This window comes from Panicum hallii, chromosome 7 (genome assembly GCF_002211085.1).
Source record: "Panicum hallii strain FIL2 chromosome 7, PHallii_v3.1, whole genome shotgun sequence".
Lineage (NCBI taxonomy): Eukaryota > Viridiplantae > Streptophyta > Magnoliopsida > Poales > Poaceae > Panicum > Panicum hallii.
The window spans coordinates 9445358-9467718 of NC_038048.1; positions in this window are offsets into that span (position 1 = coordinate 9445358).

Here is a 22361-nt window from a genome sequence, read left to right on the forward strand (position 1 = left end):
GTTCCGGGAATAAGGTCTATGACGAATTCTATATCCCTGTCCGGCGGCATACCGGGAAGCTCTTCGGGGAATACATCTGGGTATTCGTTTACTACCGGGACTCCTTCTAAGGGCTTGGCTTCCATGCTAAATACCATTGGGTCAAGCTTGCTATCCCGGGTATGGCAGATTACTTGTATTCCTTCGGGGTTCGTTAGGTGCACCACTTTGTTCGAACAGCCTATGAGACCATTGTGTCGGCTTAACCAGTCCATCCCAAGGATCACGTCTATTCCCCCAGGCTTAAGTACTACCAAATCTGCTAGAAAGTCTACCCCACTTAAATTGATCCTTACCCGTGGACAACCTAATTGACACTTGATGTCGCCTCCAGGCGTCCGGGTCAATAGGGGTGTTTTTAGTAGTACTGTAGGTATTTTGTGTTTCTCCACATAGCTCGAGGATATAAACGAGTGCGATGCTCCAGAATCAAATAGTACTGTTGCCATAGCTGAGTTGACTAAGTACTCACCGAGCACTACGCCCTGAGCTTCTCGAGCCTCCTGCGCGTCGATGTGGTTGACGCGGGCTCGTCCAAATGACTGCTGCTTCCCCTGCTGGCTGCCGTCGTTGTTGCGGACAGGTACTCGGTTGGCACCGGTCAGGTGAAGCGTCCCCCCATCAGGGAAGACATAAAAGTGTCACTTTATCAGTCCCAGGAGGCTGATAACACTTTCATTACATCAGATGGTACATCACCGTACAACTCTACGCGGTAACGGGCAGTGAAGCGCCACTATCGCGAGGATTACAACCAGAACCCACACAACTACACTAGCTACGAACAAAGGATCATCAGAGTCTTGCGCCATGCGGAGCTCCAACGGTGACCTCACCCACAGGCAAGACTGGGTGCAGGACGGAACCCTACTCATCGTTCTCGGGGATGTAGTCGGGATCCTCCACTGTAAAGTAAGAACGGGGTGAGTACAAACGTACTCAGCAAGTCCAATCACACCCACGGGGGGGGTATAACAGAATTAGATGCACAGGATAATCCAAGGATAAAGTTACGGTTCTTTTGCGGAAACACAATTATATGTAAGGGTTCGTTTTAAAAGCATTTTTCAAAACAAGTGTCTAAGAACGCACAATGTCGATCCTCATGGATCCAAGTTTCAAGCCGCTACCGGACTCCCCGTCCGTCGTAGCACACAGCACTATTGACGAATACTTTTCAAACAACTCACACCAGATCAACCCTCCCCAGAGAGAAACGCTAGTTATGTGACCACACCGTAACCTGCCCAATACCGTGGGTACGGCTATTCGAATAGATTTTAACTCTGCAGAGGTGTGCAACTTTACCCACAGGCGGGGTACCACAGCACGAACACCTTGGTGCCGGTGCAGATCCCATCGAAGCCCTTACCCACCGTAGCTAGACCTGACTAGCCACCACGGGATCTATCAAGGGGTCATTCGACCTAACACCGAGGTTTAACCGGGGCATAAGTCACACAGAGCTTATCCCGTCTCCTTGATTACCCGTTGCTCCCAGCTCTCCTGATGGCTATCAGACTAACTAGTGGGGTTAGGCCAAGCCGTTGCCCATACAACGGTCAAGTGGTTCGCACTACGAGAAGCCAGGTGAGATGTCACATCAACTCGGTCCTTAGGGGTGACAAGATGGATATCTCCCATCCACGCTCAACCACACAGGTACGAGCACACCAACGGCAATTCACACAGAAATGCCATCCATCTTATCTAACTCGCTTTTTCAAAACCACCTTTTATCCCTTCCCGCACACACGCATTTTCTTTATAAATCAGGCAGTCAAAGTACGGTTATTTCAAACAAGGGTGGCTATCCTACCGGGTTTCCAGCACGCAAAACAATGCAATTTTATAAAACAGGCCATTGGGTCGTGTTTATAAAAACTAGGACAGAAATATGCATCAAAGGGCGGAATTGAACTTGCCATCGTCAAACCCTTGCGGGAAGTCCTGATCGAAGCACTGTCCTTCGGGTTCGGGGTCGCAGTACTGGTCCTCAGCTGCCTGGTCGTGGTCGGGAACCTCGTCGTTCACTCCGTGTCCTACGACGCAAACAAACAGACATACAATCAAGCGGAAGAACTAAAAGCTTTTACCGATAGGCTTGAATCGGAAATAATTTAATTACGGAGCTAGGGGCGGTATCTCTGGGTGGTTTCTTAGTGGCATGGCTAAAACTATACTAGAAAGGGTATGGTAGAGTTTCGGGTCAATCGGAGGTTGTTTCGCACATAAAATGACGAGCCAAAGGAGGTTCGGGTGGTTAAACAGGGCTCTAGGGGTTTATTCGTAAGTATCCGGAAAGAGCGAGGGTCTTTTTGTAAATCTTATAAATTCTCGGGGCATGCTAAAGAGCGTCAAGTGTATCTAGGCTCAAGTATTAGAGGGTCCTTTTTGAATTAATGGAAAGCACGGGGTTTCTTTTGTAAAAGGGAAGTGAATAAGGGCATGCTCATAGGAAGGAGGGGGTTTTTGGGAAAAATCAGAAAGGGGAGGGGGGTTTGGGTAAGAACACCCTTCTCCTTCCTCTCCCCCGTGGAAAACAGAGGAGGGGGAAGGCAGGGCGCCGGCGGTGGCCTGACCCGGCCGGCCGGGGTACGGCGGCGGCCCGGGAGTGGGGGAAAAGCGGGAGAGGGGCGCGGGGAACCCATCCCCGGCCTTACCTCGGGCCGAGGTGGAGCGAGGGGAGCTGCCCACGGGGGCGTGCGGCGGCGGGCACAGGGGCTCGTGGAGGCGGCGCCGGGCTGGGGAGGGCGAGGGGCCGGGTGGGCGGTGGCGGTCGTGGGGGTGCCGGGGTGCTCCCCGACCCCCTTTTATAGGCGGCCAAGGTAGGTGGCGGCGGTGGCCGGTGAGGAGGGGCAGGCGGGCGGTGCGGGGCACCTTAATGGTGCCCGTGTCGTGGAGCGGCGGCGCGGGCGGCGAGGCCGGGACGACGCGACGGCTCGGCACGCGCGGGCACAGTGCGGCGTCAGCGGCCGGGCACAGCGAGTCGCGCGCGGGGGAAGGGCTGTGGCGGCGCGTGTCGCGGCGTCCGTGCGCGTGCGGCGCGGCTCGGCTCGGGCCAGGGTGATGGCGTGGCGACGGGCGGCGCGGCGGGGTGTGCGGCCACGCGGGGCACGCGCGGGCGCGCGCGTGGGCTCGGGTGCGTGCGCGGCAAGGCCGGGCAGAGCGCGTGCGTGGCGCCCAGGGCCGGCGCACGGCCGTGCAGCACTCGGGAGCAGGGGAAGGGGAAAACAGGGAGGAGAGGAGGAACAGGAAGAAAAGGAGAAAGGAAAGGGAGGGAAGGAGGAAAGGAAAAGGGAGGAAAAGAAAAAGGAAAAGGGGGAAAGGAAAAGAAATAGAGAGAAGGAGAGAAAAGAAAAAGAGGGAGGGAGGAGTGCCGGCGCCGGTCGCGGCGGCGACCGCGGCCGGTCGGCCACGCGCGCGCAGGATTCGCGCGCCGCGCGAGAAAGGACTTACGCCAGCGCTAATTGCGGAGAGTGGTCGCGCGTAAGCGGTGCGAGATGTGACGGCGGTTAAGTCCGCTGTTGGACATGAGGGGTTAGGTTTAGGGTTTCGATGACGAGTGGTTTTTTTTCATTGAAACACATTAGCGTGCGATTTAATTTGGTAAATTTTCAGGGCGTCACAAACCTACCCCACTTAATGAATCTCGTCCTCGAGATTCGGCTGGCTTCTAAACAGATGGGGAAATTCCTTCTTTAGGGCTTCCTCGCGTTCCCAGGTTGCTTCTTCTATTCCGTGTCTACTCCATTGAACCCTGCATATCCGCACTTCAGAGTTTCTTGTCCTTCTAGTGACAGTGTCCAGAATTTTGACCGGCACTTCCTGGTACCGCAGATCCGGTTGCAGGTCTATTGTTTCCACCGGCACGTGTTCTCCCTCGGGTACTCTTAGACACCTTCTTAATTGCGAGACATGAAATACTGGGTGTATATCCGACATTTCTTCTGGTAACTCCAGTCGGTATGCCACCGCTCCGACCTTCTTTAGAACCCGATACGGCCCAACGTATCGAGGGGCTAATTTTCCTTGTACCTGAAATCTTCGTGTCCCTCGAATGGGTGAGACTTTGAGATAGACAAAATCTCCCGGATTGAAGCTTATCTCCCGCCTCTTCTTGTCTGCATAGCTCTTTTGCCGGGACTGGGCCGCTTTTAATTTCTCGCGGATTTCCGCCACTTTCTCTTCCGCTTCTTTTATGAGCGCGGGTCCTACTAGCGCACGTTCTCCGACTTCCGACCACATTAAGGGAGTTTTGCACTTTCTTCCGTAGAGGGCTTCGAATGGCGACATACCCAGGCTGGCTTGGTAGCCATTATTGTACGAGAATTCCGCATAGGGCAGACTCTGTTCCCAATCATTCCCATAGGTCAGTACACATGCCCTCAGCATATCTTCCATGATCTGATTCACCCTTTCGGTTTGACCATCCGTCTGTGGGTGGTACGCGGAGCTAAAATCTAACTTCGTGCCCATGGCTTTGTGCAGGCTTTTCCAAAACCTAGATGTAAATTGGGTCCCTCTATCTGAGACAATTCTGCTAGGCACTCCATGTAACTTTACTATATTTTCCACGTAAAGTTTTGCCAGCTTTTCTCCGCCATAAGTGGTCCTTACGGGTATGAAATGTGCCGATTTAGTGAGTCGATCCACAATTACCCATATGGAATCGTGTCCCTTCTGTGTTCGGGGTAGTCCCACTACAAAGTCCATTCCTATCTCATCCCACTTCCACACCGGAATAGGCAAGGGTTGCAATAATCCCGCAGGTTTCTGATGTTCGGCCTTGATCCTTTGGCAAGTATCACAATGAGCCACAAATCGTGCAATATCCGCTTTCATTCCATTCCACCAATATTTTTGCTTTATGTCCATATACATTTTGGTGGATCCTGGGTGGATAGAGTAGGCCGAGTTATGGGCTTCGTCCATGATCAATTGCCGGAAATCTCCATTCTGGGGTACACAAATTCTATCCTCGTACCATAATGTTCCCTTATCGTCCACTCTGAAACCCGGTGCTTTGTTTTCTCCAGTTTGTTTGCGAATTTTTACTAACTCTTGATCCGAGCTTTGGGCTTCTCTAATCTTATCCTCTAATGTTGATTGGACGTTTAGCACTTGGCTGGAACTTCGAGGTATAATGTGCACATTTAATCGTGCCACTTCCTCTCGCAGATGGTCATTCGTGGGCCCATAGGATTTCCGACTTAAGGCATCGGCTACCACGTTCGCCTTTCCGGGGTGATACTGAATTTCCAGATTATAGTCCTTGACCAACTCCAACCATCTTCTCTGCCTTAAATTTAAATCTGGCTGAGTAAAGATGTACTTTAGACTCTTGTGGTCGGTGTAAACCTCACACCTATTCCCGATCAGGTAATGTCTCCAAATCTTAAGGGCATGCACTACAGCTGCTAGTTCCAAATCATGGGTCGGATAGTTTTGCTCATGGGTCTTGAGTTGGCGGGAGGCATATGCAACGAATCTCCCGTCTTGCATCAGTACGCACCCTAATCCTTGTCGGGATGCGTCACAATAAATGACAAAGTCCCGATGAATGTCCGGCAGGGTCAGCACTGGGGCGGTCGTCAGTCTTCGCTTCAATTCTTGAAAACTCCTCTCGCAGGATTCTGTCCAAGCGAACTTTTTCTCCTTCTTAAGAAGTTCCGTCATGGGTCGGGCTATCTTAGAGAATCCTTCAATAAATCTCCGATAGTATCCGGCTAATCCAAGAAAACTTCTGATCTCACTAACGTTAGTCGGTTGCTGCCAATTGGATACGGCTTCAACCTTCTCTGGGTCCACTGCTACTCCTTCTGCGGTTAGAATGTGTCCAAGGAAAGCTACTCTCTCCAACCAGAATTCGCATTTGCTAAATTTTGCATATAGTCTGTGTATCCTTAATTTTTCCAACACTACCCGCAGATGTTGTTCATGTTCCTGAACACTCTTGGAGTAAATAAGTATGTCGTCGATGAAGACTACGACAAACTTATCCAGTTCGTCCATAAACACTTTGTTCATGAGGTTCATAAAGTAAGCAGGGGCATTGGTCAGTCCGAAGGACATTACGGTGAACTCAAACTGCCCGTAGCGGGTGACAAAAGCTGTTTTAGGGACGTCACTTTCTCTAATCTTGAGCTGGAAGTATCCTGACCTTAGATCGATCTTGGAAAAGTACTTGGCTCCCTTTAGCTGATCGAACAGGTCATCAATCCTGGGAAGAGGGTACTTGTTCTTAATGGTAACTTCATTCAGTGCCCAGTAATCCACACACATCCTCATACTCCCATCTTTCTTTTTGACAAACAGGACTGGGGCTCCCCAAGGCGACGAGCTTGGTCTGATGAAACCAATCCGTTGCAGTTCTTCTAGTTGCTTCTTTAATTCCGTCAATTCCGAGGCCGCCATCCTATAGGGTCTCTTGGCTATCGGAGAGGTTCCGGGAACAAGGTCTATGACGAATTCTATATCCCTGTCCGGCGGCATACCGGGAAGCTCTTCAGGAAATACATCTGGGTATTCATTTACTACCGGGACTCCTTCTAAGGGCTTGGCTTCCATGCTAAATACCATTGGGTCATATTTACTATCCCGGGTACGGCAGATCACTTGTACTCCTTCGTGGTTGGTTAGGTGTACCACTTTATCAGTGCAGCCTATGAGACCATTGTGTCGGCTTAACCAATCCATCCCAAGGATCACGTCTATTCCCCCAGGCTTAAGTACTACCAAATCTGCTAGGAAGTCTACCCCACTTAAATTGATCCTTACCCGTGAACAACCTAATTGGCAGTTGATGTCGCCTCCAGGCGTCCGGGTTAATAGGGGTGTTTTTAGTAGTACTGTAGGTATTTTGTGTTTCTCCACATAGCTCGAGGATATAAACGAGTGCGATGCTCCAGAATCAAATAATACTGTCGCTAGAGCTGAGTTGACTAAGTACTCACCGAGCACTACGCCCTGAGCTTCTTGAGCCTCCTGCGCGTCGATGTGGTTGACGCGGGCTCGTCCAAAGGATTGCTGCTTCAGCTGCTGGCTGCCATCGTTGTTGCGGACGGGCACTCGGTTGGCACCAGTCAGGGCTGGTCTGGGCCCATTCACCGTGTTGGAGAAGGCCGATGTTGCCGGTTTATTCTTGGCGTAGGGGCAATTGGCGATGAAGTGCCCTGTCTCTCGGCAGTTGAAACAAGCCCTAACATTGTTGTTGTCGGGGGTGGCCTGACTTGCATTGCTTTGCGGGGCCCTCGAGGTATTCTGGCTTCTAGGCGGGGCCTGTGATCCTGTCACCTGGGACTGAGTTCTATACTGCATTGGGGCCTGAGTTCCTGGTGCGGTATAGCTGGAATTTCTCGGCTTCTGGAAACGGTCTTGTTGGCGAGCCTTACTTTCCAAGAACTTGCGTTTGTTGTCCTTTCTTTCTTCGGCCTTGGCCCTTTCCGTGAGGATGGCCTTGTTCATTAGGGTGTTGAAGTCCGGATAGATCTGGGGAGTAAGCAAGGTCCGGAGCTCTGGGCTTAGCCCCTTTTTGAACATGTCTTGCTTTTTGTCGTCGTCGTTTACCTCTTCCGGCGCATACCTGGCCAATTCTATGAACCGGTGGGTGTACTCTTCCACCGACATGCTTCCTTGTTGTAGTGCGCGGAATTCATCCGCCTTGCGCTTCATGGTGGCCGAAGGGATATGGTAGCGGCGGAACTCCCTTACGAATTCTCCCCAGGTGATGGTAGAGGCATCTTCGGCTGCAGCACAATAGTTTTCCCACCAGGATAATGCCGTTCCGGTGAGCTGGTGGGCTGCCAGTAGGACTTTATCCCGGTCCTGGCATTCGAATGGTTCGAGCTTCCTCTGAATTACTCGCAACCAGTCGTCAGCATCCAACGGGTTGCAGGATCCGGCGAAGGTTGGTGGCTTGGTCCTTAGAAAGGCCGTCAGCTTGTCGTTCATATTCTGCCCTCGCGGTTGCCGGTTAATGAGGGCATTCGCCAGGGTTTCCAGTATGAGAGTTTGGTTATGGATGATCTGCGCCAGGTCTCCGAGGGGTGGGGGTGGCGGTAGTTGTTCTCCTTCTTGGCTTCCCCCTCGGTTCTGGCTTACTTCTTGTTCTCCTTGGGGAAGATCTTGTTCAACGGGATGTGCTCCGACACTAGCGGCTACGGGGTTTCGGCCGCGGGAGGCCCTCGCGATGTTCCGGGGAGTCACCTATTGATTGGGTAAATTGGGGGTTACGGTTATGTGATGTTTAAGTTGTTTAATTCGTATATATATCAGGCAGAATCTACCTTCTGCCGATATCTATATAATTAAGCAGCACACAACACATCAGCTCACAACATCACAAGCAACAAGCACCAACTATTTTATTAAGCAGGGGGGATACAACTTAGGGGTACGACTAAGTCTCGTGCTACTCGGCCAGGGTCTTGCAAAAGGGCACGTCTTAAACAGGAAGGCTGGGAAGGCATCACTGGGATGGCGTCGGTCACTCTACTTGCGTGGTGTGTCTTCTTCCGGGGCGGACAGGGTGAGAGGTTCTCGTTCGCCGTCTTCTGGGTTCCCATCGGTCAGGGGTTGCATCGCAGCATCCCCTCCATCGGCGGCAGCAGATCTTTCAGGGTTCTCGGGTGGGGCTCGTGCGCTCCCGAAGAGTGATCCCCACCCTATGACGGGCGTCCCCAGTAAAACGTGGTCTTCCCCTATCGCCGGGACTGGGGTTCCACTTTGGGTCCAATCTTGCATACGCCGGTCTCGGGCCTGTCTAAGGCTTTCCTGGGCGACAGCTTCGCTACTGACCGCGGCTGCGGCTCTCGCCTCGGCATGGGCGGCTCGGATCTGCTGTATCCTCACCGCGAGTTCTGCTTGCTCGGCTCGGTGAGTCTGCTCCCTCAGAAGGTTGGCTTGCTCGTCAAAGAGTTGGTTCAGGGCGGCTAGGTATGTAGCCACTTGGTACAGGGGGCCTTCTTCGTGGCGACGTCGCTCCAGGTTTCTCATGCGTGCTTCCCAGACTGGGGTTCTGATGGCCGGCGGGAAGAACTTCGCTGGTGTAGGGGCGAGGTGTTCTTCAAAAATCCGGCACAAGTAACGGAGTGCTTTTCTGATGGCCAAGGGGTAGGCGTCTTGGTGTCTAAATCCTGTGGCGGTCGCCCGCCAGGGCTGGATGTCGGGGTAGCGGTTGCTCCTGGCGATGACCAGGATCACCCTGCAGCGGAGGGTACCATGGTGCTCGTACTCTCGGCTGTAGTACCTTGGGCGCTCTGCAACGCCAAGGCCCTCCAGAGTGTCGATCAAGAGGCTGGGAAATCCAGGTGCAGCTTGGCAGTCGCCCTGGGTCCATCCTTCCTCAGCCATCTGAAACAGAAACAGGGTAAACAATCTGGTACAGGTGCAACGGGAGTGGATGTTATTCATTATTACAACAAGGGTGGTACAGTTTTCTTGGATACGTGGTCATTAGGGTAGGGTTTTTGCTAGGGGTGCTAATCCTATCATGGGGATTCTTCCTCGGTCCTAATAGAGCGCTTCTTTATTGGAAGGAACCGGTCCATCTCGTTTTCGGTCTGAGTACCCTTGTCCCAATGGGTCTCCATGGGTTCTTCTTCTTCTTCTTCGATCCACCCACCTATTCCGTTGCGGGTCTCGTATTCTTGCATCTGGACTTGGAGGGCGGCTAAGGAATACTCGGCGGTTGCAGCTCTTGTCCGTTGTTCCTCCAGCTCCTGGGTTAACTTTTCAACTCCATGGATTAATTTCTTCAGTTGTGCCGCCTGCTCGTTGCAGAGTGCATCTAAACCAGTGAGGTAGATGGACAGGTGGGAAACCGTGTCTTCCAGGTCTTCTTCTTCTCGTCCAAGCCCCCTCATCCGGGCAATCCAAGTGCGTCCACTTCTTTCAGCGGGTGGGAAAAATCCCATAGGGGTCCGCTGAAGGTGGTGCCTGTAGAGCACACGCAGTCGGCGCAGGGCTTTACGAGCGGCCTTTCGATAGGTGTCGGGGAAACGGAAGCCCTTTGTGGAGATGAACCAAGGGTCCACATCAGGGTAGCGGGTGCTTCTCTCTACAAAAACCATCATGTCGCACCGAAGGGTGCCTCCGGCGATGTACTCACGGTAGGCATACTCCGGTGATTCCATGACCCCGACGCGTTCCAGGCTGAGCAATAGTAACTTGGGGAGGCCGGGCTCTGCGTGGCAGATTCCGCTAACCCATCCATTGCCAGCCATCTGGAACAAGGCAAAGACCAGTGGTGAGTGTTCGTGCAGATAAATATCTAAACCAGGATAAGTTCTAGGGTCCGAGAAGGGGTCTCGTTCCTAGGGTCACGTCCTACGGCCAGCCTACGGCTCTGATACCACCTGAAGCGTCCCCCCATCAGGGAAGACATAAAAGTGTCACTTTATCAGTCCCAGGAGGCTGATAACACTTTCATTACATCAGATGGTACATCACCGTACAACTCTACGCGGTAATGGGCAGTGAAGCGCCACTATCGCGAGGATTACAACCAGAACCCACACAACTACACTAGCTACGAACAAAGGATCATCAGAGTCTTGCGCCATGCGGAGCTCCAACGGTGACCTCACCCACAGGCAAGACTGGGTGCAGGACGGAACCCTACTCGTCGTTCTCGGGGATGTAGTCGGGATCCTCCACTGTAAAGTAAGAACGGGGTGAGTACAAACGTACTCAGCAAGTCCAATCACACCCACGGGGGGGGTATAACAGAATTAGATGCACAGGATAATCCAAGGATAAAGTTACGGTTCTTTTGCGGAAACACAATTATATGTAAGGGTTCGTTTTAAAAGCATTTTTCAAAACAAGTGTCTAAGAACGCACAATGTCGATCCTCATGGATCCAAGTTTCAAGCCGCTACCGGACTCCCCGTCCGTCGTAGCACACAGCACTATTGACGAATACTTTTCAAACAACTCACACCAGATCAACCCTCCCCAGAGAGAAACGCTAGTTATGTGACCACACCGTAACCTGCCCAATACCGTGGGTACGGCTATTCGAATAGATTTTAACTCTGCAGAGGTGTGCAACTTTACCCACAGGCGGGGTACCACAGCACGAACACCTTGGTGCCGGTGCAGATCCCATCGAAGCCCTTACCCACCGTAGCTAGACCTGACTAGCCACCACGGGATCTATCAAGGGGTCATTCGACCTAACACCGAGGTTTAACCGGGGCATAAGTCACACAGAGCTTATCCCGTCTCCTTGATTACCCGTTGCTCCCAGCTCTCCTGATGGCTATCAGACTAACTAGTGGGGTTAGGCCAAGCCGTTGCCCATACAACGGTCAAGTGGTTCGCACTACGAGAAGCCAGGTGAGATGTCACATCAACTCGGTCCTTAGGGGTGACAAGATGGATATCTCCCATCCACGCTCAACCACACAGGTACGAGCACACCAACGGCAATTCACACAGAAATGCCATCCATCTTATCTAACTCGCTTTTTCAAAACCACCTTTTATCCCTTCCCGCACACACGCATTTTCTTTATAAATCAGGCAGTCAAAGTACGGTTATTTCAAACAAGGGTGGCTATCCTACCGGGTTTCCAGCACGCAAAACAATGCAATTTTATAAAACAGGCCATTGGGTCGTGTTTATAAAAACTAGGACAGAAATATGCATCAAAGGGCGGAATTGAACTTGCCATCGTCAAACCCTTGCGGGAAGTCCTGATCGAAGCACTGTCCTTCGGGTTCGGGGTCGCAGTACTGGTCCTCAGCTGCCTGGTCGTGGTCGGGAACCTCGTCGTTCACTCCGTGTCCTACGACGCAAACAAACAGACATACAATCAAGCGGAAGAACTAAAAGCTTTTACCGATAGGCTTGAATCGGAAATAATTTAATTACGGAGCTAGGGGCGGTATCTCTGGGTGGTTTCTTAGTGGCATGGCTAAAACTATACTAGAAAGGGTGTGGTAGAGTTTCGGGTCAATCGGAGGTTGTTTCGCACATAAAATGACGAGCCAAAGGAGGTTCGGGTGGTTAAACAGGGCTCTAGGGGTTTATTCGTAAGTATCCGGAAAGAGCGAGGGTCTTTTTGTAAATCTTATAAATTCTCGGGGCATGCTAAAGAGCGTCAAGTGTATCTAGGCTCAAGTATTAGAGGGTCCTTTTTGAATTAATGGAAAGCACGGGGTTTCTTTTGTAAAAGGGAAGTGAATAAGGGCATGCTCATAGGAAGGAGGGGGTTTCGGGAAAAATCAGAAAGGGGAGGGGGGTTTGGGTAAGAACACCCTTCTCCTTCCTCTCCCCCGTGCAAAACAGAGGAGGGGGAAGGCAGGGCGCCGGCGGTGGCCTGACCCGGCCGGCCGGGGTACGGCGGCGGCCCGGGAGTGGGGGAAAAGCGGGAGAGGGGCGCGGGGAACCCATCCCCGGCCTTACCTCGGGCCGAGGTGGAGCGAGGGGAGCTGCCCACGGGGGCGTGCGGCGGCGGGCACAGGGGCTCGTGGAGGCGGCGCCGGGCTGGGGAGGGCGAGGGGCCGGGTGGGCGGTGGCGGTCGTGGGGGTGCCGGGGTGCTCCCCGACCCCCTTTTATAGGCGGCCAAGGTAGGTGGCGGCGGTGGCCGGTGAGGAGGGGCAGGCGGGCGGTGCGGGGCACCTTAATGGTGCCCGTGTCGTGGAGCGGCGGCGCGGGCGGCGAGGCCGGGACGACGCGACGGCTCGGCACGCGCGGGCACAGTGCGGCGTCAGCGGCCGGGCACAGCGAGTCGCGCGCGGGGGAAGGGCTGCGGCGGCGCGTGTCGCGGCGTCCGTGCGCGTGCGGCGCGGCTCGGCTCGGGCCAGGGCGATGGCGTGGCGACGGGCGGCGCGGCGGGGTGTGCGGCCACGCGGGGCACGCGCGGGCGCGCGCGTGGGCTCGGGTGCGTGCGCGGCAAGGCCGGGCAGAGCGCGTGCGTGGCGCCCAGGGCCGGCGCACGGCCGTGCAGCACTCGGGAGCAGGGGAAGGGGAAAACAGGGAGGAGAGGAGGAACAGGAAGAAAAGGAGAAAGGAAAGGGAGGGAAGGAGGAAAGGAAAAGGGAGGAAAAGAAAAAGGAAAAGGGGGAAAGGAAAAGAAATAGAGAGAAGGAGAGAAAAGAAAAAGAGGGAGGGAGGAGTGCCGGCGCCGGTCGCGGCGGCGACCGCGGCCGGTCGGCCACGCGCGCGCAGGATTCGCGCGCCGCACGAGAAAGGACTTACGCCAGCGCTAATTGCGGAGAGTGGTCGCGCGTAAGCGGTGCGAGATGTGACGGCGGTTAAGTCCGCTGTTGGACATGAGGGGTTAGGTTTAGGGTTTCGATGACGAGTGGTTTTTTTTCATTGAAACACATTAGCGTGCGATTTAATTTGGTAAATTTTCAGGGCGTCACATCAGGGCTGGTCTGGGTCCATTCACTGTGTTGGAGAAGGCTGACGTAGCCGGCTTATTCTTGGCGTAAGGGCAGTTGGCGATGAAGTGCCCTGTCTCGCGGCAGTTGAAACAAGCCCTAACATTGTTGTTGTCGGAGGTGGCCAGGCTTGTGTTGTTCTGCGGGGCCCTCATGGTATTCTGACTCTTAGGCTGTGCTTCAGAGGCTCGTGATCCTGTCACTTGGGACTGAGTCCTATATTGCATTGGGGCCTGGGATCTTGGTGCAGTGTAGTTGGAGTTCCTCGACTTTTGGAAGCGGTCCTGTTGGCGAGCCTTACTTTCCAAGAATTTGCGTTTATTGTCCTTTCTCTCTTCAGCCTTGGCTCTTTCTGTGAGGATAGCCTTGTTCATCAGGGTGTTGAAGTCCGGATAGATCTGGGGAGTAAGCAAGGTCCGTAGCTCCGGGCTTAACCCCTTCTTGAACATGTCTTGCTTCTTATCGTCGTCGTTCACTTCTTCCGGCGCGTACCGGGCCAACTCTATGAACCGGTGGGTGTATTCTTCCACCGTCATGCTTCCTTGTTGTAGTGCGCGGAACTCATCCGCCTTGCGCTTCATAGTGGCAGAAGGAATATGATAGCGGCGGAATTCCCTTACGAATTCTCCCCAGGTGATGGTAGAGGCATCTTCGGCTGCGGCACAGTAGTTTTCCCACCAGGACAATGCTGTTCCGGTGAGCTGGTGGGCTGCCAGAAGGACTTTATCCCAGTCCTGGCATTCGAATGGTTCGAGCTTCCTCTGAATTACTCGCAACCAGTCGTCAGCATCCAACGGGTTGCAGGATCCGACGAAGGTAGGTGGCTTGGTCCTTAGAAAGGCCGTCAGCTTGTCGTTCATATTCTGCCCTCGTGGCTGCCGGTTAATGAGGGCATTCGCCAGAGTCTCCAGTATGAGGGTCTGGTTATGGATGATCTGCGCCAGGTCTCCGAGGGGTGGGGGTGGTGGTAGTTGTTCTCCTTCTTGACTTCCCCCTCGGTTCTGGCTTACTTCTTGCTCCCCTTGGGGAAGATCTTGTTCAACGGGCTGTGCTCCGACACTAGCGGCTACGGGGTTCCGGCCACGGGAGGCCCTCGCGACGTTCCGGGGGGTCACCTGTTGATTGGGTAAATCGGGGTTACGATTTGGTGACGTTTAAGTTGTTTGATTCGTATATATATAAGGCAGAATCTACCTTCTGCCGGTACCCATATAAACAAGTAGCACACAACAAACCAGCACACAATCACCACAAACAGCAAGCACAAACCCTTTTTATTACAACAAGGGGGGGGGTACAGCCTGGGGGTACGACTAAGCCTCGTGCTATTCGACCAGGGTCTCCCAAAAGGGCACGTCTTAAACAGAAAGGCTGGGAAGGGCATCACTGGGATGGCGTCGGTCACTCTACTTGCGTGGTGTGTCTTCTTCCGGGGCGGACAGGGTGAGAGGTTCTCGCTCGCCGTCTCCTGGGTTCCCATCGGTCAGGGGCTGCATTGCAGCATCCCCTTCGTCGGCGGCAGCAGAACTTTCAGGATTCTCGGGTGGGGCTCGTGTGCTCCCAAAGAGTGATCCCCACCCTATGACGGGTGTCCCGAGTAAAACATGATCTTCCCCTATCGCCGGGACTGGTGTTCCACTTTGGGTCCAATCTTGCATACGCCGGTCTTGGGCCTGCCTGAGGCTCTCCTGGGCTACTGCTTCGCTGCTAACCGCGGCTGCGGCTCTTGCCTCAGCATGGGCGGCTCGGATTTGCTGCAGTCTCACTGCGAGCTCTGCTTGCTCGGCTCGATGGGTCTGCTCCCTCAGAAGGTTGGCTTGCTCATCAAAGAGTTGGTCCAGGGCGGCTAGGTAAGTAGCCACTTGGTACAGGGGGCCTTCTTCGTGGCGGCGTCGTTCCAGGTTTCTCATGCGTGCTTCCCAAACTGGGGTTCTGATGGCCGGCGGGAAGAACTTCGCTGGCGTAGGGGCGAGGTGTTCTTCAAAAATCCGGCACAAATAACGGAGTGCTTTTCTGATGGCCAAGGGGTAGGTGTCTTGGTGTCTAAACCCTGTGGCGGTCGCTCGCCAGGGCTGGATGTCGGGGTAGCGGTTGCTCCTGGCGATGACCAGGATCACCCTGCAGCGGAGGGTACCATGGTGCTCGTACTCTCGGCTGTAGTACCTTGGGCGTTCCGTAACGCCAAGGTCCTCCAGGGTGTTGATTAAGAGGCTGGGGAATCCAGGTGCAGCTTGGCAATCGCCCTGGGTCCATCCTTCCTCAGCCATCTGAAACAGAAACAGGATAAACAACCTGGTACAGGTGCAAAAGGGAGTAGATGATATTTATTATTACAACAAGGATGGTACAGTTTTCAGGGATGCGTAGTCATTAGGGTAGGGTCTTTGCTAGGGGTGCTAATCCTATCATGGAGATTCTTCCTCGGTCCTAATAGAGCGCTTCTTTATTGGAAGGAACCGATCCATCTCGTTTTCGGTCTGAGTACCCTTATCCCAATGGGTTTCCATGGGTTCTTCTTCTTCTTCTTCGATCCATCCACCTATTCCGTTGCGGTTCTCGTATTCTTGCATCTGGGCTTGGAGGGCGGCTAAGGAATACTCGGCGCTCGCGGCTCTTGTCCGTTGCTCCTCCAGCTCCTGGGTTAACTTTTCAATCCCATGGATTAGCTGCTTCAGTTGTGCCGCCTGCTCGCGGTAGAGTGCATCCAAGCCAGTGAGGTAGATGGACAGGTGAGAAACCGTGTCTTCCAGGTCTTCTTCTTCTCGTCCAAGTCCCCTCATTCGAGCAATCCAAGTGCGCCCTCTTCCCTCAGCGGGTGGGAAAAATCCCATAGGAGTCCGCTGAAGGTGGTGCCTGTAGAGCACACGCAGTCGTCGTAGGGCTTTACGGGCGGCCTTTCGATAGGTGTCGGGGAAGCGGAAACCAGTGGTGGAGATGAACCAAGGGTCCACATCAGGGTAGCGGGTGCTTTTCTCCACAAAAACCATTGTGTCGCACCGAAGGGTGCCTCCGGCGATGTACTCACGGTAGGCATACTCCGGTGGTTCCATAACCCCGACGCGTTCCAGGCTGAGCAATAGTAACTTGGGGAGGCCGGGCTCTGCGTGGCAGATTCCGCTAACCCATCCATTGCCAGCCATCTGGAACAAGGCAAAGACCAGTAGTGAGTGTTTGTGCAGAAAGTTTCTAAACCAGGACAAGTTCTAGGGTCTGTAAAGGGGTCTCGCTCCTAGAGTCACGTCCTACGGCCAGCCTATGGCTCTGATACCACCTGAAGTGTCCCCCCCATCGGGGAAGACTTAAAAGTGTTACTTTATCAGTCCCAGGAGGCTGATAACACTTTTATTACATCAGATGGTACATCACCGTACAACTCTTCGCGGTAATGGGCAGTGAAGCGCCAGTATCGCGAGGATTACAACAAAAACCCATACTACTACACTAACTACGAACAGGGGATCATCAGAGTCTTGCGCCATGCGGAGCTCCAACGGTGACCTCACCCACAGGCAAGACTGGGTGCAGGACGGGACCCTACTCGTCGTTCTCGGAGATGTAGTCGGGATCCTCCACTGTAAAGTAAGAACGGGGTGAGTACAAACGTACTCAGCAAGTCCAATCACACCGCGAGGGGGGGGTTATAACAGAATTAGATGCACAGGATAATCCGAGGATAAAGTTACGGTTCTTTTGCGGAAACACAATTATATGCAAGGGTTCGTTTTAAAAGCACTTTTCAAAATAAGTTTTCAAGTATCAAAGAACACACGATGTTGATCCACACGGATCCAAGTTTCAAACCGCTACCGGACTCCCCGTCCGCCGTAGCGCACGGCACAACCGCCGGGTACTTTTCAAACAACTCACACCAGCTCAACCATTCCCAGAGAGAAACACTAGTTATGTGACCACACCGTAACTTGCCCAGTACCGTGGGCACGGCTATTCGAATAGATTTTCAACTCTGCAGAGGTGTGCAACTTTACCCACAGGTGGGGTACCACAGCACGAACACCTTAGTGCCGGTGCAGATCCCATCGAAGCCCTTACCCACCTTAGCTAGACCTGACTAGCCACCACGGGATCTATCAAGGGGTCATTCGACCTATCACCGAGGTTTAACCGGGGCATAAGTCACACAGAGCTTATCCCGTCTCCTTGATTACCCGTTGCTCCCAGCCCTCCTGATGGCTATCAGACTAACTAGTGGGGTTAGGCCAAGCCGTTGCCCATACAACGGTCAAGTGGTTTGCACGACAGGAAGCTAGGTGAGACGACACATCAACTCGGTCCTTAGGGGTGACAAGATGGATATCTCCCTTCCACGCTCAACCACACAGGTACGAGCGCACCAACGGCAATTCACATAGAAATGCCATCCATCCCGTCTAACTCACTTTTCAAAACCACACCTTATCCCTTCCCACACGCACACACACTTTCTTTGCAAAATCAAATGGTCAAGGTATGGTTATCATAAGTAAGGTGGCTATCCTACCATGTTTTCGGCACGCAAAACCATGCAATTTTATAAAACGGCCACTGGGTTGTGTTTATAAAATCTAGGACAAAAATATGCATCAAAGGGCGGGATTGAACTTGCCATCGTCAAATCCTTGCGGGAAGTCCTGATTGAAGCACTGTCCTTCGGGTTCGGGGTCGCAGAACTGGTCCTCGTTCACTTGATCGCAGTCGGGACCTTCCTCGTTCACTCCGTCTCCTAAGACGTAAACAAACAGGCACACAATCAAGCGAAAGAACTAAAAGCTTTTATCGTTGGGCTTGAATCGGAAATAATTTAGTTACGGAGTTAGGGGTGGTATCTCTGGGTGGTTTCTTGATGGCATGGCTAAAACTATACCATAAAAGGCGTGGTAAAGTTTCGGGTTGATCGGAGGTCGTTTCGCACATAAAATGACGCGCTAAAGGTGGTTTCAGGGCTTAATCGGGGGTCCAGGGACTTGTTCGTAATTATCTAAAGGGGGTAAGGGTTCATTTGCGAACCCTAGAATTAATCAGGGCATGCTAAAGGGTGTCGGGCATGGTTGGGTTTTTATGTAACGGAGGGATTCAATTTGAATTAATAGAGTGGGCAGGGTTTCTTTCGCGAAAGGGAGCTATTAGAGAGGGGGGGGTCCTTATTTAGAAAAGAGAGTAAGGGCGGGGGGTTAAATGCAAAACCACCCCTTCTTCTTCCTCCTGCCGCAGGAAACAGAGGAGGGGGGAAAGGGGCTCGGCGCCGGCCTAATCCCGGCGGCCGAGGCCCGGGGCGGCTCGGGCGCGTGGGGGAAAAGGGAGAGGGGGCCAAGGGGACCTGATTCCCCTGCTCACCTTGAGCCGGGGCGAGGTGTGGGAGTGGGCGGCGGAGGTCAGTGGTGGTGGCCGCAAGAGCTCGGCGGGCGGCGCGTGGGCTCGGGGAGGCGAGGGGCCGGGTGGTTGAGCGAGTCGTGGGATGGGTGAGCCGCGCGGGGAGCCGATTTATAGAGGACGGGGCGACGGGGCGGAGGAGAACGTGATGATGGCGGCCGGCGGGCGGTGCGGGCGCCATTAATGGCGCTCCGGCCGCACGCGGCCGTCGCGACGCGGCGTGGCGCGGGCCGGGGGCGGGGCGGCGCTCACCGCGGCGTGCGCACGTGGATACAGTGGCGAGGGAGGACGCGGCAGCGGCGGTCGGCGCGGCGTCGTGGCGTGGCCGTGCGACGGGCGGCGCGGCGAGCGGCGCGGCGCGTGGAGCACGCGCAGGGCGCGCACGGCCGGGCGCAGAGGCGTGCGTGGGCACGGGTGGCCGAGCCCGGGGCATGCGTGCGCACACGGGAGGGAAGGTGACCGCGGTTCGGGAGCCGGGGTCGGGCGGCGTTCAGGAGCAGAGAGAAAAGAGAGGGAAGGCAGGAAGGGAGGAGGGAGAAAAGAAAAGGGAGGGAAGGAAGAAGAGGGAAAAGAGAGAAATGGGAGAAAAGGAAAAAGGAGAAAGAAAAGAGAAAAAGAATTAGGGAGAGAGGGAGAAAAGAAAGAGAGGGGAGGGGAGAAGTGCCGGCGCCGGTCGCGGCGGTGACCGCGGCCGGTCGGCCACGCGCGGGGAAGCGCGCAGCGCGAGGAGAACAGCGAGGGAAAAAGGAAAACGCGTCGGCGCTAATCGCGGAAAGTGGTCGCGCGCAAGCGGTGCGGGATGGGACGGCGGTCAAGCCCGCTGTCGGTCGAAAAGAGTTAGGGTCAGGGTTTTGACGGCGAATGACTTTTAAACAACGCACTCTAGCGCGTGATTTATTTTGGTGTATTTTCAGGACGTCACAAATAAGCCCCTGGAATCATGTTGTAGCCCTAATTTCTCCATTCTAAATCCGTTTTCATCGATTCTTGCGCTCACGCGATCCTTATGACATATGCAGTAGCTTTATTACATTATTTTGTTCTATTTATGTTGATTGGTGTACTGTTTCTTATTTATTATATTTGTTTGCTTGTATGTATTTGTGTGCTATGATAGACGATGCGTAGTTCAAGGGTCCGCAAGTGCCGAGCTTTGAAGACGTTCCCGAGCAGCAGCAGTTCGCTAACGAAGGCAAGTGGTCCTTGATCATGTTTCGGTCCCAGTAACATTACAAATACACCTTTACTTTATCTGCGTGCATGTGTCTAGAATATGATGGATCCCAAGTTAAGGATATGCCTAGCTTCATTTGAACTTCCTTCAATAAACCTGGGTATTTATATTTATGTTGTAGTTACGCTAGTTGCTTTTACTTAGATGTTGGTTGGATAACTTGGATATTATGACATACTGGTTTACTCATGTTCTGGAATATTTGATTGGTGATAAATAAGATTATTGAATTAACTGGAACATGGAGAACCATCTAGAAAAATAGTGCAACCACAATACTACATGGCTCTGGTCTTGGCGAATTAATTAGAAACTTTAACTTGTAAAGGTCTTACTGAAAGGGCAAGAGGGGAGTGCGTTGATGGGGTATAGCTCAGTCCTCTTGAGGTGTAGATATGATCCTGGGTAAGGCATCTTTATCATTAGGGAGGGTTATGACCACTGCGGCCTGAAACTTTAGCAGAGCATTGCAAGTTAGGGAATCTTTGTAAAGGCCTCGTAGTGAATCCCTGCCACTCACCTTGGAAGTGTTTAAGGGCCTTGCAAACCCGAGTATCAGGGGAAACACGAATTGTTGGTAAAGTGTACAACCTCTGCAGAGTGAAAACTGATATATCAGCCATGCTCACAGTTAAGAGCGGCTTGGACACTCACATGATAATTAAACTTAAAGATGATCTAAATTGATGGTTCTCGTTTATTTATTTATTCATATGTGTTGTGGATTGATTCACCTCATATAGTTTGGTTAAGGGCAGGGATACACTTACACTTAGCTAAAGCTTGCTTAATTAAAACTTGACCAACTAAAAATATTTATCGCTGTAAAACCATATCAGCTTTTCCTTGATCATAGCCTTGCATGTCATATAATTTACTCCACTTGCTGAGTACCAACTATAAGTGTACTCACACTTGGTTTATTAAAAACAATGCTGCTCAATCATCTGCCTGTGAAGTCGGAAGTCCGCTGCTTTATCGATGTTTATTTATTCATTTAAGTTTAAGACTGTTGGTCATCTAATAAAGTACTATTATACTCTATCTCATTAATGCATTATTTCGGATACTCACTTGTGACGTCTACTGTATATGCGGAACTTGATCCTGGCGCACAGATGGGATGCACTTGGTTACCTTTTCCAAACCGGGTGCGACATCGTGTCTCCCAACATACCCGAGTTAGCTAGCCTCTTAAACACTTCCAAGGTGAGTGGCAAGGGATTCACTATGAGGTCTTTACAAAGATTCCCTAACTTATGACAATCCGCTAAGGTTTCAAAGTCAAAGCGGTCATAACTCTCCGTAATGAGGAAGTGCCTTAGCCAAGGACCACATATCAAAACCTCAAGAGGACCGAGCTATACCCCGATGATGCAACCCCTCTTGCCCTTTTGGTAAGATCATCATAAGCTAGTGTTTCTAATTAATTAGCCAAGACCAGAGCTGATAGGAGGTTGAGTCCCGATCTTCCGAGAGGTATGGTAGACTTGATTGGTGGAGAACTCGACGTTGATGATCCAAGGCTCCGAACGAACAGAACCCCGCAATCACTACACCACTACTCCGTTGGTTATCACCCGTGTCACACGAATGACCTCGCTACGAAGGCTTATCCCTGCAAGCGCAATCAAGAACACAAGCAAGAACAGGAGATGCAATCAAACTGACTTGATTACGCGATGGGGTCTCACAAACCGATGAACAGCGACACTGTTTGATGACAGAATGAATCTAAGCAAAACCCCAAACCCTAAAGTGGAAATGTCTACTGAATAAAAAGGAGTTAGGGGCATGCAAGTCCCCTGGACGCAACCCTAACGAGCTTCAACACGGTACACGGGCCAACGGCCCAAAAGACGGTGACACAACACCCTGTCAGATTCTGAACGCCCACTTATGTCGACGATTCCTGTCGACTCAGAAGGAATTTTGTGGTGGGACCGGTGCCATTGGAAGCTTTATGAAATTCTAGTTCCAACGATATATAGAACGTCCAAATCTGACTCTGTATGTGGCCAGGGCGTCAGTTTTCGTGAAGTAAGGTTCTGGAATCCGAGGTGGACTCGAATTTGATATTGTTTAGGACTCTAAATTAAGTTGGACGTCCCTTGCTATTCCTCTCCCCCTCCATGCCTATCTTTGAGTACTCCATCATCATCTCCATGATTCCTAATTACAATAATATTTTTAGGTAGCAATCTATTCTCAAAATAAGTAAACAAATAACATAGGAACAAGCTCACCTTGTCTTTAGCACGAATGGTTATACATAAACATATCACATACTCATCATCCATGTCTCTCCCCAAATATGTTCTT